The 17,721-nt window shown below is 38.5% G+C and overlaps 1 long non-coding RNA gene and 1 pseudogene across 2 annotated transcripts; one reads left to right on the top strand and one right to left on the bottom strand.

The window, feature by feature from the left end:
• Nucleotides 1–291: 291 nt before the first annotated feature.
• LOC133874957 (uncharacterized) lies at nucleotides 292–5,115 on the top strand. Of its 2 annotated transcripts, none has more exons than XR_009901417.1 (3): nucleotides 292–490; nucleotides 2,383–2,455; nucleotides 4,796–5,115. It is a non-coding gene; the product is annotated as an uncharacterized LOC133874957 (long non-coding RNA). The 2 variants fall into 2 exon arrangements; XR_009901415.1 differs by lacking the exon at nucleotides 4,796–5,115 and adding an exon at nucleotides 3,493–3,786.
• A 1,199-nt stretch (nucleotides 5,116–6,314) lies between these two features.
• LOC133858606 (UPF0481 protein At3g47200-like) lies at nucleotides 6,315–8,267 on the bottom strand (annotated as a pseudogene).
• Between the last annotated feature and the right edge of the window lie 9,454 nt (nucleotides 8,268–17,721).

Below are 17,721 nucleotides of genomic sequence, written 5' to 3' on the forward strand. Positions count from 1 at the left end.
GAAAATACAAGTGATGTTTTTAAGTCCAAATAAAATAGGAAATAAAAATAATAGAAATCAAATTAGAAAGGAAAAATAATATTTAAAAGAAATTAATGAATAAAATAAAATAAAAAGAAATAGAAAAGAAAAATATATTAGAAAAGAAATTAAGAAATATAAAATAAATATATATATATATATATATATAGTGGGGCGACCTGCGCCCCACTTTGAAAGACAAAGGTGAAGGGCCATGTGGCCCTTCACGTGATAAATGAAGGAAGGGCCATCTGGCCCTTTCCAATGAAGAAAAAAAAAAATATATATTAATAATAAGAGGCAATGCCTCTTTTTCTCTCAGAACCGAGAGAAGGAAAGAAGAGAAAGAAAAGATGGGGAAACTTTTCTCATTTTTGCGATCTACGGAGATCCAACGGTTTGATCTTCAATCCGTCTACGGAAACGTAATCCTTGAAGCCCGATCTACGTTTTGACCGAACTTTTTAAGGTAAATCGCTAAACTTGTATTTTTGAGGTTTTTGGTTAAATCTTGTAAAATATGAGTTTAATCTTAATTATTCTTTAGGCTTGGTATTATTTGGAGTTTGCAAAGATTCCCCAAACACAGGATATTGTTTGGAAATTTTTGGATAAGTTCCTTTAATTCTTAATTTATGGGTATTTAGTTTAATCGATAATTTGTGGATTTAACCCTAAGATTTTCTTATGGGTTAATGTTATTTTAAAAGTGTTAGTGGTTAATATTTATTGTGATTATGTTAGTGAATATGATTTGAGAGTTAATGTTATTATGTTATGAGTTAGTGAAAATAAATTGTGGGAAGTGTTTTATATTAGGGGTATATGATGTAATGTGATTTTAGAGAACCCATGTGTGTCCACACTAAGAAAGAGGGAGTTGACTTTGATATTTGAGAATAGATTGTTAATAGTTGGTTGGAAAAGAGCTTGAAGTGGAATTGAGGTTTCATTGTACTAGAAGAACCGAATGGGTTTTCTGTTGTGGATTGGTTTCTATGAGATGTTGGATTTTTAGTTAGGCTTCCGTGGTATTGTTTTGTGGTAGCCGAATAGAGGGTGATTTTGACGGGTATTTTTGATGGAAATCTAAATCTGGTTTATGTTTGTAAATTGGGGATAATTGTGTTAGTTCATGATTAATGCTCCATTATTGATTGTTGAATGTTTGGTTGGATTGGGTTCAATTTTGGAAAGTAATTTGGGGCTTTGTTTTGTGGAAGCTTGGGATTAGTTGAGATTCTGATTTAGAGTAGTTTAGATGGGCCGACTTTGATGAGTGTTTTATGAAATTTAAATTTGGTTTGGAATGGTAGTTTAATAATAAATGGTTAGTGAATATTGGTTGGAGATTGATTTTCATGGAAATTGATGAATAGATATTAGGCTTTAGTGAAAATTGGATTAAGAGGTATGTGGAATGTTGAGAGTAAATGGTAGTTTAATGATTATAATTGTTATGATTTTGAGAGCTTTTGATGGCTATGCCCAATTGGTTATTAATGGGGATAGTTTACTTTACTTGGTGGTTGCTTGGTTAGGTTTTGTTTGTAGAGAGGAACTGAAGAGGGTGAACCTAATATATTTAGATCCTTTGTGCAAATAGCAATATGGTCGAGATGGAAAATACGTTGTAATGCTTAATAGAATAAAATGAAAAGGAAATAGTCAAAGAAAAGAATAAAAAGATAAAAGTGAAATATATGAATAGATATCTATAAAAGAAATACAAGAATCAATGAATAAGTCAAGTAAACATAGATAACGATTTATATATCGTAATGGATGTAATAAAATTGATATGAGTTGTGAACTAATAACAAATTGATTCCAAGTATAATGCTTAGCTTGATAAGCATCCTATACGTATATGTGTATATATATGTGTGTATAGACCGAATACACTTAATTTGCTTAAATGGATAAACCAACTACAAGACTTAATTGTTAATAATGATAAGTAGGTAACTAAGTAACTAATCCACCTATTCATATACACTAAGCATTTTAGTGTATCATTGGATGGGGTTTAAGCATCGTAAACATTCATGTATATATATATATATATATATATATATATATGTAGGTGAGTAACAAGCTATAAAAGCATTAACAATGATAGTGTAACTTAATAATAATAATAATAATAATAATAATAAGTAGTCAAATAAGATAGTAAACGTGTCCTAAAGATGATAAGTGGAATAAAATAAGAACCTAGTCTAAATGATAACCTAATAATAGTTTAGGATCCCTAACTAGCCTTAGAAGCAGATTACGCGACGTGTGAGCACGTGGGTAGTGTACTTGTCATAGAGTATAGAGTTCAATAACATAGTCTAATGTTACTAATGCTTGCAGGATAGTGTCCGGATTGGAGACTTTAATGGGTTCTCCAATGTAGAGTTCGAGTCATGTGTCCAATGCAGCCAAGGTGAGTATTCTACTCACTGAGAAAAGATATTTTTCGTATTTTATAGAAATGCAAATGATAGATGATTTTCTACTGAACCAACGATATGTTAACATGTATGTTTTGAATGTTTTAAGTAGTTTCAATTATGTTGAAATATCAATGATGTTATGAAATGACGCATGAATGAAAGGTTTTGAATTGATTGAAGTATTTGAAAGTGTGTTGTAGTTGGGATTTAATTATGCAAAGAAGAATGATGAAAATTTCATGTTGATTGGTTCATGGTAATTGAAGAAAGCATGATTTGCAAAGAATAGGAGTATAGAGTTAGAATTGTAAAGCATAAAGCATGAGGCCCATAATAAAGAAGAGAGCGTGAGGCTCATAATAAAGAAGAGAGCGTGAGGCTCATAATAATGAAGAGAGCGTGAGGCTCATAATAAAGAAGAGAGCGTGAGGCTCATAATAAAGAAGAGAGCGTGAGGCTCATAATAATGAAGAGAGCGTGAGGCTCATAATGAACAAAAAGACTATCATGAGCATGCATAGCATTGTTTAAATTGTGTGATGTTTTCATGATAAGTATATTGTAGTTTTGCTAGACGTATTAGTATGCATAAAAGTCTTGATAGAAAAAGAATTTATGTATATTGGTATCGGATGGATGCATGATTTAAATGTAGTTTTGCTAGACGTATTAGTATGCATAAAAGTCTTGATAGAAAAAGAATTTATGTATATTGGTATCGGATGGTTGCATCATTTCAATGCCATTGTGTTCTATAACGAATCTTTTACGTATAATACTAGCTGCCCAGTGTATTTAAATGTTTTCTATTAGTCAGTGTTTGCTATATCAGCTATGGGATTTTTCAAACAAAAGCTTATAAGATTGGTAGCTGTTATAGTGTACGCACGACTAAAATGAAAAGTTGGTTCTTTGCGAAAACTCAGTGAATAGTATACCTCTGAGGTCTTAGTGTATTTATGTATGCTAAGGCGGTGGGCTCATAATTCCACCTATACGGATGTGGCAAACCCCCACAACCGTATAGATGATGTTCTTTTGGCTGCAGTTATTCCGGTCGTAGTTGATAGCATTGTAGAAGGGTATTTTGGATGTTATGACTGAAGCACGCCGCAACGGTCGTAATTGGTGGACCACGGGTTGTCCACTTGTTTATAGGTTTAGTTTATGGCTTGTGACGTTTGTGTCACTTGTTATTGTACAAAACCATTTATGTCACTTATTTAATTCGTGGAAAGATTTAATCATATAGATACTTAATGGCTCTTTGTTGTAATTATTTGTGATAGATGTATAAGATGTGATTTCCGCTATTAGGTTATGTTTTCCGCTGCATAGTTGATAGATGTTATACTCTGATTTATCAGGTACATATTATGGGTTATGTACATATGTTGGCTTTGCGACATATCGTCGTGCCACTGTGAAGATCCGTTTATATTTTAAGGGATTAATGATTATGTGGATGTTTTGTAGCAAAAAAAAAAAAAAAAAAAAAAAAAAAAAAAAAACGGGTCGTCACAGGATCTATGCCCCATAGGCATGAATTAGAAGGGGGACATACGCCCCAGGGGGATCTACGCCCCAAACGCATGAACTAGAAGGGGGACATACGCCCCAAACGCATGAACTAGAAGGGGGACATACGCCCCAGGGGGATCTACGCCCCAAACGCATGAACTAGAGGGGGATATACGCCCCTTACGTATGAACTAGTGGGGGGGGACATACGCCCCATACGAACACACGCATGAACCATGGGGGGACCGACGCCACAGGGGGATTTACGCCCCATACGAACGTACACATGAACTAGTATTGGGAGATTTACGCCCCTTAGGAACATACGTATGAACTAGTGTTGGGGGGACCAACGCCCCATAGGAATACAACGGAAACTTACATGAGCATGTATAGCATTGTTTTCATGAGTGGGATGTTTTTATACTATGAGTAGTTTTGCTAAACGTATTAGTATGCATAAGAGTCTCAATGGAAAAGAACTTATGTATATTTCTATTGGATGGTTGCATGATTTAAATGCCATTGTTTCCTATAACAAATCTTCTACGTATAATCTTAGATGCCTAGTATGTTTAAATGTTTTCTATTAGTTGGTGTTTGCTATATCAGCTATGAGGTATTTCAAACAAAAGTTTATAAAATTGGTGGCTGTTATAGTGTACGCATGACTAGAAAAAAGAAAAGTTGGTTCTTTGCGAAAACTCAGTGAATAGTATACCTCTGAGGTCTTAGTGTATTTATTTATGCTAAGGCGGTGGGCTCATAATTCCACCTGTACGAATGCGGCAACCCCCGCAACCGTACAGACATTTATACTTTGGTTGCAGGTTTTGCGGATATAAATATTGACTCGTCCACCTAGCATATGGGATGCTATGATTGGAGCATATCGCGACAGTCATAAGTCACGGACTCATGGGTAGTCCGCATTTTGGGTATTATATTTATGGCTCGTGTCCTACGTGGCACACGTATTTGTTAGGCCTGTATTTTGGTATGTAATTAGTGTAATGTGTTTTATAAGCCTTAAATAGATAGACTTGTAAATGGCTCTTGTTGTTGATTACAGTTATGTATTAGATGTAATTCCGCTATTGATATGTGTTCCGCTGCACATTGATATTTATATTCCGCTGTGTTAGGTGCAACTCTGAATATCAGGTACATGTTATGGAACATGTACGTTATGTTGGCTGAGCGACAAGTAGTCGTGCCACTGTGAAGATCCATTTGTATGTTTTTTTTTTTATTAAAAAAAAAAAAAAAAAAAAAAAAACGGGTCGTCACAAGATGCCTACTAGAAAATATGCTTGTGGATATGAAAAACAAAAAAAATGTAGAAAAATTAATTGAATCTCAAAAAGGATCTTTAAATAAATTTGTTATTAGCACTAAACAAAATATAAATAATAATTTAGTTGAAAAAAACATAAATGAACAAGAAATTCATGAAAAAGAGTTAGAAGATAATGCAATAATACAACAAAAAGATGACATTGAAAATAATGATATTGATGTTCAATTATGTAATACAATAATTCTTGAATATAAATATTTAATAAGTAAGTTTGCATCCTAAAAAGCGAGAAGAATGAATTTTGAATAAAAATATAATTTTAAATTAAATAATATTTAATTTATATTTAATTTTAAATAAAATGCCTCACTTAAACTTCTTGTCTAAGACCTCCAAATATATCGAGCCAGCCCTGCATAAGAGAGCAAGGGCTTCTGCTGCGGCAAGATCAATGAGGGCCCTCATAGACACGGACAAAGAATATTTGAACATTGAATAAGGACATTTTTACGTGGATTTGGATATGGACATATTTACCTGGACATTGGACACCGAAATATGGACATATATCTAGACACCGGACAATGAACATTTTACGTGGACAATGGACAATCTGGATGTGATAATTACTGATGTGGGGCAAAATAAATATTTATTTGCAAAATTTATGAAAGAAAAAAGAATGGGATATAGTGAATATTGATGCTACATTGAATATTATTAAGTTAGTTTTTGAGCTTTAATGTATCAATACATTTTCGGCTAATAATTAGCAATTTGGAAACCCACAAAGAACACCCTAAGGTTCGACCTTTGTTAGTCTTTAGTGGGTCATGTGCTAGTGCTACTGTCGGGTTTAAGCAAAAAAAGTAGTCAATTTTATGTCATTTGTCGGTTGATTGTTTTCTGGATGTTGGGAAGTGGGGTTGAATATATGACCAATGTTCTGAATCAAACCCATATAATCATATCACGTAAGCCTATAGGGATCTCTGATCTTTCCCCTTGAAGTTTACCTACTACGATCGATACTAGAATGAATATGATCTCCACGGGACAAATATAACACTTTAGCTAGTACATTACCAGATTCTTTTGTCTACCAATAACTACATGCATTGATCGATGGATGTGTAGAAGAAGACCATTATCAGACTGATATTAGAAACAGTGGCTCATATTTGGAATGAGAAAGTTACACTGATATCTAGTACAAAGATCTCTTGGTCAGATCTCTACTTGCTCTTTTCTCTGAATTGCATAATATCTAACAATTCCAACAACGTAACATTAGAACACATACACCAAAGCAAACAACTGCCCTTTCTTTTCATAATTGACATAAGAAAGGACATTAATTAGAGAGGCCAATAACACAACAAGTTTTATATGGAAAGTAAAACTAATTTTTCATGGTGTACAAAGTTTGTAAGAAGGTCAGGATCAACAGGCAAACTGCGGCCAATGTTGAAAGAACAGCCCATGGAGTGTTGAAGTAATTGTGCATAAGCACCGCACACCATCTAGGCCGCCTGCGTCGGCAAAAACTATTCACTTGCTTGCAAAGGTTTGTGTAGTACAGTAGTAGTATTCACTCAGATAAGTGTCATGGTAAAGCTTGTTGAAGAGCTGGGCTGCATCCTTTGGGTTCAACCAGTTATCAATTATCCGATTCTTGCAGAGAATATCCATGTCCTTAGAAGTAACAATGAGGTTGTCTAGGAGTATGGCATAGGAAGTGATCCTGCCTTCACAATTGGGCAGACATTGTTCATAGTTGATGAGATTTCGAACACGGTTTCTGTTACGTCGTGAATTAGCAATGGAGGGATTTCTAGAACGCCATTAATAAATTTTATGTCCAATATGCTTTTAGACGAACCCCTTTTGAATTTGATTCCAGCTTCCACGAGGCTCGTAGCGGAAGGCAGGGGCTCCCATCCTTGTATTCTTTCTTTCTTTTCTTCATAAGATGAAGCTGACAATTTCCTGAACAGATCAACAAAATGCATGATTCCCTCCATGCTTATCAATTGAACCATGCTATATGATAAAACGCTGGAACGAAAGAAACTCGTGGCAAGTTGAATTAAGGGCTTGTTGCAGCGGCTAGAATCCTTTGTCAAGTCGAACAAAATCTCAAGTACCATCCAAGGTACTTGGTTTTCTAGCAATATCAAGTCATGGCCTAGAAATTGTAACATACCGGACCTGCTGAAAACAGGGTCATTTTTTTCTCTCAGCTCCTGATAAGCTTCCCTGAAGAACAACTCAAGAATAAAGCAACCATCAATGACCAAAATTTTGACAAGTTCTTCAGGGCTGTAATCAATTGCTTCAGCATAACACTCACGAGCCTCTTTCTCTATCCTCATGATGGAAGTAACGATAGTGCTTAACATTGTATCTGGAGACTGTGAACGAGAGATGAGGCCTTGCAAATACCTGGCTTTAATTTTTTCTGTAGCTTTCAAGTTTGATTGCCCGTGATGGAGAGGTCCAATAGAAAATGCATTGGGGGATAAAAGCCTTTTCATTATGCCTGAAGAGTATAACAGGGATTTTGAAGATGCAACAATTCGGCGGCATGAGCAAACCATGGGGCATCTTAGCTTCTATTGAAGTCACCAACCGGTTGATATCACTTTTGACAGTCTCCTTCATTCACAATCATGCGTTGGATCTGTTTTTTTGCTTTGAAAGAAAAAATTGTTTTCAAAAAATAAATAAAAACGACTAAAATTAAGATGAAATTATGTAATAAGCATTAAATTCACATACCAGTCGTAATTATTTAAGAATTTGGTTTCTGGTTCCTACAATGAAGTTTCTAGCTTTCGTTCAACATCCGGCAACAAACCCATCAAAGAAATTTACTTGCACTTGCGAGTTCGATCTACTCAAGAAATCCCAACCTCTACAACTCTAATGCGAATATGACTGTTCAAAAGAAGCGGCTGCAGTCCAAAGTCAAGGGAACGAATATGTAACAGGTTTTTTTGGGGTTTTAGGGATTTTAGGGAGTGAAGAGCGAATTGTAAGAGAGAGGATTGATTGTAATAAATCTGAAAAGGGATATTGATACTTAATTATACTAGATAAATTGGCAAATTCGAGGATGCCAGAGCCTCCAACACACAATCACTGATTATCCAAAAGCTGCCTTACTCTATTACCCACTGGACTTATATACTGTCCCTTAGGTATTACAAAACGCATAAGAAATTGAATAAAATGGCTAACCCTTATTGAAAGCATAAAACGACACTACAAGAGCATAAAACGCAGGAGGGTCAGACTCCTCAAAATGCCACCGTTTGAGCTTGGGGAAGGTTGAATCCAGCTGACATGCACCTCCTCTAAGCCCACTCTCTTGCTGCCACGTATCCCCTTGTCTTCTGAACTCAACTATCACTTCCACCCTTCTCTCATCAATCTCAATCAAACTTCAAGCTTCCACCTTCAGACTCCATCCTCCAAGCTCCCTCGGCCGTTTCAAGGAACAACGGTGACAATACCCCCTCGATTAAAACACCTTGCCCACAAGGTGGGGGTAGGCCTTCTTCAGAGCATAAAACTCCTCCCAAGTCGCATCATCGGCAGTTTGGCCCTCCCAACGGATGAGGAGTTCGATGAGCGGCCGGTTGTTGCGCGGACGAACGACGGTCGAGGACCTCCACGGGTTCCGGCCGGAAAATTCCATGGGAATCAACTGGGGGTAGCTTCGGCACAGGGGCGATAGTGGACCCTAATTTCAATTTCAACTGAGAGAAATGGAAAATGGGGTGGACGCGGGACTCCTTGGGCAGATCGAGCTCATAGGCCACAGTACCCACCTTCCGTATAATGGTGAAGGGACCATAGAACCGAGGAGCCAGTTTGAGCGATCTGCGGTGGGCCACAGTTGTCTGCCGGTAGGGTTGGAGATGGAGGTAAACCATCTGACCAAGCTCAAATTTTCTTTCTGTCCTTCTAGTGTCTGCATATTTTTTCATGCGTTGTTGAGCATGCTTGAGATTGTGGTTGAGAATGGAAAGGATTTGCTCTCTGTTGCGGAGGACCTTATCCACTGCCTGAACCCGAGTTGTGCTCGGAATGTAGCTTAGAAGTTTAGGTCGTGGAACACCATAGACCACTTCGAAAGGGGTCAATTTGGTAGAGGAGTGCCAAGAAGTATTGTAGGAATACTCGGCCCAGGGTAACCAATAAGACCAGGTTTTAGGGTTGTCCTGTGCAAAACAGCGTAGATAGTTTTCTAGGGCTTTGTTGACAATCTCAGTTTGACCATTAGTCTGAGGATGGTAACTGGTGCTGAGCTTCAATGTAGTGCCTTGTAGCCGAAAGAGTTCACCCCAGAATGTACTGGTGAAGGTAGTGTCTCTGTCTGAGACAATGGAATTGGGCATTCCATGTAGCTTAAAGACGTTGGCAATAAAAACCTGAGCGACCTTGGCTGCTGAGTAGGGGTGAGATAAGGCTATGAAATGGGCGTACTTAGACAATCGATCAACCACGACAAAAATTACCGAATACCCCTGGGATAAGGGTAGGCCCTCCACAAAATCCATAGAAATATCGGTCCAAACCTTAGAGGGAATGGGAAGGGGCTGCAGCAAGCCCGCAGGGAAGTGATTATCATGTTTGTTCATCTGGCATGTGTCACATTGCCGGATGAAGGCCTTGATATCCCGTCTCATACCTTGCCAATAGAAGTCCCTTTTAGCTCGTTGGAGGGTTTTCTCATAACCCGAATGCCCAGCCATAGGATCACTATGGACATAGAGTAAAACCTGGGCCTTAAGTTGTGGGGAATCACCCAAGACAATTCTGTGTTTATACAGAAGAATTCCATCCCGGAGAGAATACTTGCGGGTGCTAAGCTCATGATTATTCCAGCGAGTTAGTAAGAGTTGGAGCTTAGGATCCAGTAGATACTGAGCTTTTAAGTCATCCACCCAACCAAGGACCGGAAGAGATAAGAGGGACAAGGAGATATCCGCAGCCTCTGAGTCTCTTCGAGATAGAGCATCCGCCACCTTATTTTCCACCCCTTTCTTGTACTCCACCAAGAAGTCATAGCCGAGGAGTTTTGTGAGCCATCGCTGCTGGAATGGAGTACCAACTTTCTGTTCTAACAAGAACTTTAGGCTTTGGTGGTCAGTGCGAATGACAAATGACTGTCCCAATAGGTAGGGTCTCCATTTATGCACAGCTGTCACTAGAGCAAAGAGCTCTTTCTCGTAGGTGGACATGTGGAGAGCTTTGCCTTTGAGGGCCTGACTGAGGAAGGCAATAGGGCAGTTTTCTTGCATTAGGACTGCACCTACACCCACTCCACTAGCATCACATTCAATGATGAAGGGCTGGGAGAAATTGGGGAGGACGAGCACAGGGGCTTGTGTCACAGCCTGTTTCAAAGCCTCAAAAGCAGCTTGAGCTGCTGCTGTCCATGCAAAGGAATTCTTTCGAAGCATCTGAGTGAGTGGGGCAGCAATGGAACCGTAGCCTCGTATAAATTTATGATAGTACCCTGTTAACCCTAGAAACCCCCGTAAGGCCTTCAGGGTTTTAGGGAAAGGTCTTTCAACCATAGCCTTAATCTTGCTCGGGTCAGCACAAACTCCATGAGCCGAGACTATGTGTCCCAAATACTCGACCTCCAAACAAGCAAATTTACACTTAGACAATTTAGCAAATAAGGAATTCTGCCGCAAGGTCTCTAGTGTTAAGGAGAGATGAGTGAGATGGGTGTCCAAATCCTTACTATAAACTAAGATATCATCAAAAAAGACTAAGATGAATTTTCGTAAGGTTGAAAGACATGGTTCATGAGGCTTTGAAAAGTGGAGGGAGCATTGGTCAGCCCAAATGGCATTACCAAAAACTCGTAATGGCCTTCATGAGTACGGAAGGCTGTTTTAGGGATGTCCTCATCAACAACCCTAATTTGGTGGTACCCGGACCTTAAGTCGAGTTTCGAAAAAAAATTTTGAGCCCCATAACTCGTCTAACAGTTCATCAACCACTGGGATAGGAAACTTATCTTTAATAGTGACCTTATTCAAAGCCCGATAGTCCATACACATGCGCCAAGTGCCATCAGCCTTTCGAACGAGCAAAACAGGGGATGAGAAAGGGCTATGGCTGGGTCGGATAACACTCGTGTGCAGCAATTCTTTGACAATCTTCTCAATTTCTGCCTTTTGATAAAAGGGGTAGCAGTAGGGGTGGACAAAAACGGGTTGAGCCCCAGGTTGTAGAGTAATGGAATGATCTTGTGGTCTGCGTGGAGGAAGGGCAGTGGGTTCTGTAAAGACATCCACAAAGGTCCTGAGAATGGCGGCCACAGGAGGTGGGAGGCCCTGCTGGATTGGTGAGGATGGTTGCCCCTGTAAGGACAGACAGTGAGCAGGGCAACTCAGGAGTTGTAAGACTAGACCCTTTTGTTCCTGCTTGGGCAACCGGAAAGAGTCACTCCCTTCCAAGCTCAAGTGTGGCCCTTGTTTCAGGCCATGCAAAATGCAAGTGTCCCCATCAAGTTGGAATTCCATCGTGAGCTGCAAAAAATCCCAAATGATTGGCCCCAAGGTACGGAGCCACTGAATTCCGAGAGCAGTGTCGCAGCCAGCCAGAGGGAGGATAAAGAAGTCAGTTCGAAAACTATACCCATGGATTTTGAGCTCCACCTCTTTACAGCAACTGGGGCTAGGAATCTTAGCACCGTTTGCAATTTTCACCCTAATAGGATCCTGCACGACAGGCCGAATACCCAGTGTAGCCGCTAATTTTGTGTGAACAAAATTTTGGGTACTACCCGAGTCTATTAGAATCACAATAGGGTGCAATTTGAGAAACCCCACAAGTTGCATAGTCCTCAGATGGGGGGTGCCAGTAATGGCATTGAGTGAAATTTCCGGGAATTCTTCTAAAAAGAATTCACCCAAATCCTCCTCAACAGGTCTGGTAGCCTTATCTGGGTCAGGAGGGGGTTCATCTGTAACTTCAAGGAGAAAGAGCTTGGGAACAGCACAGATGTGTCCCCTTGTCCATTTAGAATCACAAGAATAACAGAGTCCCTTACGCCTTCGTTCCTCCATTTGGGCCTAGGTTATCTTCTGCACTGGAACCAATGCTTGACTGGGTTTAGACCCTTCTTTACCCGATAGACTCCCCCCTGTAAGCTGGGGAAACGGTTGGGAATAAGGACCTGGGGCAGTATTCCGAGAGGACTGTGGGTACAGAGGGCTTTTAGTGAAGCCAGCCGGTATTTGGAGATTAAGTCCCTGGTTGGACTGAGGAGAGTGGGAAGAATGAAAAGATGAGCGAGGATACCTTCGAGTAGTCAGCACGCATTCCTCTTACATTTGGGCGAGGGAATAAGCATCCACCAATGTACGAGGATTCAACATCCGAACGGGAAGCTGGATTTCATCCCGAAGCCCGCCCAAGAAACAGCTGAGTTTGTGAAATTCCGGGAGGTGCTGCACCTTCAACGCCAGTGTGTCAAACTGGTTTTTGTAATCCTCCAGGGTGCCGTCCTGCTTTAATTTAGACAGTGTTTACATAGGGTCATCATAAGACCCTCTACCAAAGCGGATCTGTAAAGCACGGACAAAATCGCCCCAACCATGAACCGAGTTGCTAGAACGGAGCTCACGAAACCAGATGAGAGCGCGGCCGTCCATATGAAAAGAAGATAAGGAGAGGCGGTATTCGTCTGGTGTATTGTAGTAATCAAAGAACTGTTCAGCCTGGCAGCACCAAGTTTCAGCGTCGTCACCATCAAAACGTGGGAAATCCAAACGAACAGATTTAGGTTTCAAGAGACCCTCACTGCCACTAGTTCCACCGTGAAAAAAGTTTTCGCCCCCCCCCAAATGGTGGAGGAATGTAGTCATAGTTGTGCATCGGGGATTTGGAGCCTCCTCCAGCTTCTGATTGCTTCAAGATCAAGGCCTCTAGCCAATCCATTTGGGTTTGCAAGGTCTGGATCATGCCCGTAAATTCTAAGTGAGACACAGGGGCATTTTCTTCAGCCATAGTCATAGAACGGGTTTTCATGCGCAGGGGAAAAAAAGAAGCTGTTGATACCAATTTGTAACAGGTTTTTTTGGGGTTTTAGGGATTTTAGGGAGTGAAGAGCGAATTGTAAGAGAGAGGATTGATTGTAATAAATCTGAAAAGGGATATTGATACTGAATTATACTAGATAAATTGGCAAATTCGAGGATGCCAGAGCCTCCAACACACAATCACTGATTATCCAAAAGCTGCCTTACTCTATTACCCACTGGACTTATATACTGTCCATTAGGTATTACAAAACGCATAAGAAATTGAATAAAACGGCTAACCCTTATTGAAAGCATAAAACGACACTACAAGAGCATAAAACGCAAGAGGGTCAGACTCCTCAAAACGCCACCGTTTGAGCTTGGGGAAGGTTGAATCTAGCTGGCACGCACCTCCTCTAAGCTCACTCTCTTGCTGCCACGTATCCCCTTGTCTTCTGAACTCAACTATCACTTCCACCCTTCTCTCATCAATCTCGATCAAACTTCAAGCTTCCACCTTCAGACTCCATCCTCCAAGCTCCCTCGGCCGTTTCAAGGAACAACGGTGACAGAATATGAAGAAAGGATTTGCAGATACTTCGCGCAAACACAAAAGAGGAAAGAGTTGAAAAAGTGATGATCAATTTTAGACTATGCAGATAATCTTCTGTCACTACTCTGTTAGCATCTTTCACGCGTTTTATCGGTAAGCAAATGGGAGAGAACGCTGAACCAGGGTCCCACCAAAATAGAAAAAAGAAAAAAATCTATTGTCGGCATCTCCGGATGCTTTCGATCGGAGAGGAGCAGTTGGGTCTGAAAGGAAAATTATTTATTAATAAAATTAGTAAACCTTTTTCCCCTCCCCTTCCCTTTCCAACATTTCAGTCTATTCCCATTTTACCCCCAAACTTTTAGTCTATTCTCATTTTTTTTTTTTTTTTTTTTCATATTAAAAGGTTGGGGGTAAAATGTTGAATTCTTTTCAGACTTTTCTACTTTTCCGTACCGACACAAACAGGAAAAAAATGAGGGGAGGGGAGGGAATTACTAACAGCCCACATTCTCTTTATGTATACATGCTGTGTGTCCCTCGGCTTTCCATATCAACCCACGTTCTCTGCCTCTGATATTGGTGTGGGACCTCTGAAATTGCTATCTTGGATCTTCTCACTAAGGTGATTAATACTTGAACGAGATTGAGATGCAAATCGGTTGGCAAGATGAACCCACACGGCCACACTTGGAGCGCAGTGTTCAACCCATATAATAAAGTTCATTAAGCTTTGCTTTTCTACAAAAAAAAAAAAACACCTTGAAAGAAAATGTTTGTTTAAGACTTATAAAACCCACAATCTAAGTCTATCTTGATAATGTGGGACTCTTAATATCATAGACTATTGCCAACTCGTTTTTTGCCACGGTGGTATTTATCCAAGTGAGGAGGAATTGGTCCTTCTTTTCTCATTGAGCAAGAGCAAGAGCAGGATTAGCAATTAGATTTTCTGTCTGTTGGGTCAGACACGAATGGGGCAAGAGGTGCTTCAATAACATTGACCAGTCCCAGTAGCTAGCTCATTGCTTTTGAGCGCAGGGACAAACCGAGAGAGCCAACTCGAGTTGTTTGGACCTTCTAATTTGACTTGAACCAGCTGAATAATATGAGGAGTGAATGTAGGTGAAGATGAGGAAGTACTAGAAGAAGCCATAAAAAGCTGTGAAATGGAAAAACAGCCCATATCAAGATGATGGACATATGACATTATTTATAGAATATTTTACAAACACCCGATATAAATGTTTAGAATCTCTATGAAACAATATCAAATACTTATTCTAATGTAAATACAAGTAGTAAATGTCATTTCATATCAGCCAATATTCTCTTTATTTTGTACATGCATGTGTCCCTTGGCTTTCCATAGAGAAATGTTTGAGAAATGCTTGGTTGTATGTTCACATCCCACTTCTATCCTACCTTTGTCTACGTAGACTAATAATGTGAGAGATAGTAAAGAGAGTATAGTGGGACCTTGATTTTTTTAACAACATTATTGGTTCGCGTAAACAATGGTGGGATAGGAGCAGGGGCGGAGCTAGGACTTAGGATCTGGGAGTCCAAATTGGGTGGAAAAAAAAATTGGGAGGCCACAACTTAAAAAAAAAAAAAAAAAAAAATTGGAGGTAAAATTTAATTTTTTTTTTCTTTTTTAGGAATTTTTTTTTTTTTTGGGATTTGATTCTTGCACTACACCATCACAACAACTGTACAACAACCCCTCACATGAGGGTGGGTCCCAGTGTGTGGGCCCTAAATATGAGAAGTTTAACCCTAAGTACACAGGGTGTAATAATGTACATGGGCCCTAAATATGAGAAGTTTATTTATCAACTAGTAATTTTATGCTTTACGAAAAATGCCAAACTTATATTTTATATTATGAAAAAATTTTATCTCAAGTGTGTTTATAATCGTTTTGAAAAAAATGAATTTAACTAAATCATTTTATAGTTGAAGGTTACCTTACTGAGCATTTTTTGCTCACCCTTATTTTGTTTTGTTTTCAGATTATGAGCAGAGTGACATAGGCGGTCGGAATGTGATCTAGGCTAGCGTTAGGATATTGCATTTCATTTATCTTATCAAGTGCACCGGCACAATAAATTTAGTTTTACTATGGATTTTCATTTATTATATCGAATATAATGATTCTTTTCGAATTACTCGTTTCCACATTTATTAAAGTTTTGGGTTTTAAAAATTATTTTTCTATTAATTTATTTAACTCAGCATATTAACTAGGTTATCTGGCAAACCTTATGAATCTTTGCGGTTTTGTGTAAAAAAATGGACAAACCTAATCCTAGTTGTTTGGGGGCGTTATATGAAAAACAATTTTCATTTGACCAAAAATGCTTAGTAAATTTCAAAAAATGATTTACGCTTTTTAAAAGCGTAAATCATTTTCTCTAAACAGTAGACGCAGTTGACCCTCTCTTTTAAACGATGCAGTCGACCTTCACGCTCAAGCAGTTGACCATCGCCAGAATCTGGCAACCATTGCCGAAATCCAACAAGTCAGATTCCAGCACTGGTCGGAATCAGGCCGGTGCCGGAATTTGGAAATTTCTATCGGAATCCAGCGATGTTCGGCCACCATCGCTGGATTCCAGTGATACTGTGCCAGTTCCCGGCCAACTGGCTGGGATCATGCCCGAACAGTTGGAATGGCCGGATCCGACCATAACGGCCAACTGGCCGGAATCCGGCACAAATGACCATATTCCGGCCACTTTAAAAATAATTTTTTAAAATAATCCAAATTTGTAAAATATATGATTATTGTTAGTCAATGTGTATATTTTAAACATAATTTTTTAGCTGTTTTTTTTTTATATATATATATATTATTTCACATTAATATTTTTATATTGTAAATAAAAATTGATTTTTATAAGTTATTATGATCGAATGAAAATATAAAAAATATTAGTAATTTTTCGTCAACACCGAATATCGAAAAATATTTTTGGCGAATAACATTTTTTTTAAAAAAAACTTTCTAAAAAATATTTTACTAAGATAACCATTTTAAACCAAAACAAATGGAAGATAAGATGTAGGCATTTGAATTCAGTCAAGGATATATATTGGGTAGTGAACTTAAATATGAATGTAAAGTTTCTTAGCGAATTTATTTCAATGGCATGTTATGATGTGACCCGTGATATTTATCTGTAATATTAAATTATTAATAGCTCACACCCGGATCACCGTCGATATGGTTTTTAGGACGGATAAGAATTGAAAATGTAGTAATCATAGCGAGAGAAAAGCTTTCAAACCTTTTTATTTGATAAGACGTTAAACCAACAACGACCAACTACCATTTCACCAATTAAATACAATCAGAGAATCATTTTTCTCTCGCACATTTCATGCTTCCTCTCTGTTCTGTTCTTCAATAACAGAAATCTGATAGTTAAATGTTTGATTGATGCATGTGGTTTTTCCTCTTTACAAGAAAGAAAGAAAGAAATAAAGAAGAAGAAAAAGTACTTGAATTTTATGAAGCGACAAAATTGATACCTTCTTACGAACAAGGGGGGGGGGGGGGGGGGGGGGGGGCAATAAATAGAAACTAGCATATAATCTGTGTTATGTGCGAATTTTTACGAATTAAAACTCTTTTTTGTTGTTATGTTTAAAGAGTAATAGATAATGTACAAAGTAGTTTTAACAAAAGGTTTGAATTATTCTATTTGAATGCTACATCTAATTTAAGAAACAACATAAAATTTAGGAATAAGGATGAAAATATGTAAAGATATATTGTAAATTATCTCGTAAGGAAGCAAAATAAATTATATGGATTTAATT

The sequence above is a fragment of the Alnus glutinosa genome, chromosome 1 (assembly GCF_958979055.1).
Source record: "Alnus glutinosa chromosome 1, dhAlnGlut1.1, whole genome shotgun sequence".
In the NCBI taxonomy this organism is placed as follows: Eukaryota; Viridiplantae; Streptophyta; class Magnoliopsida; order Fagales; family Betulaceae; genus Alnus; species Alnus glutinosa.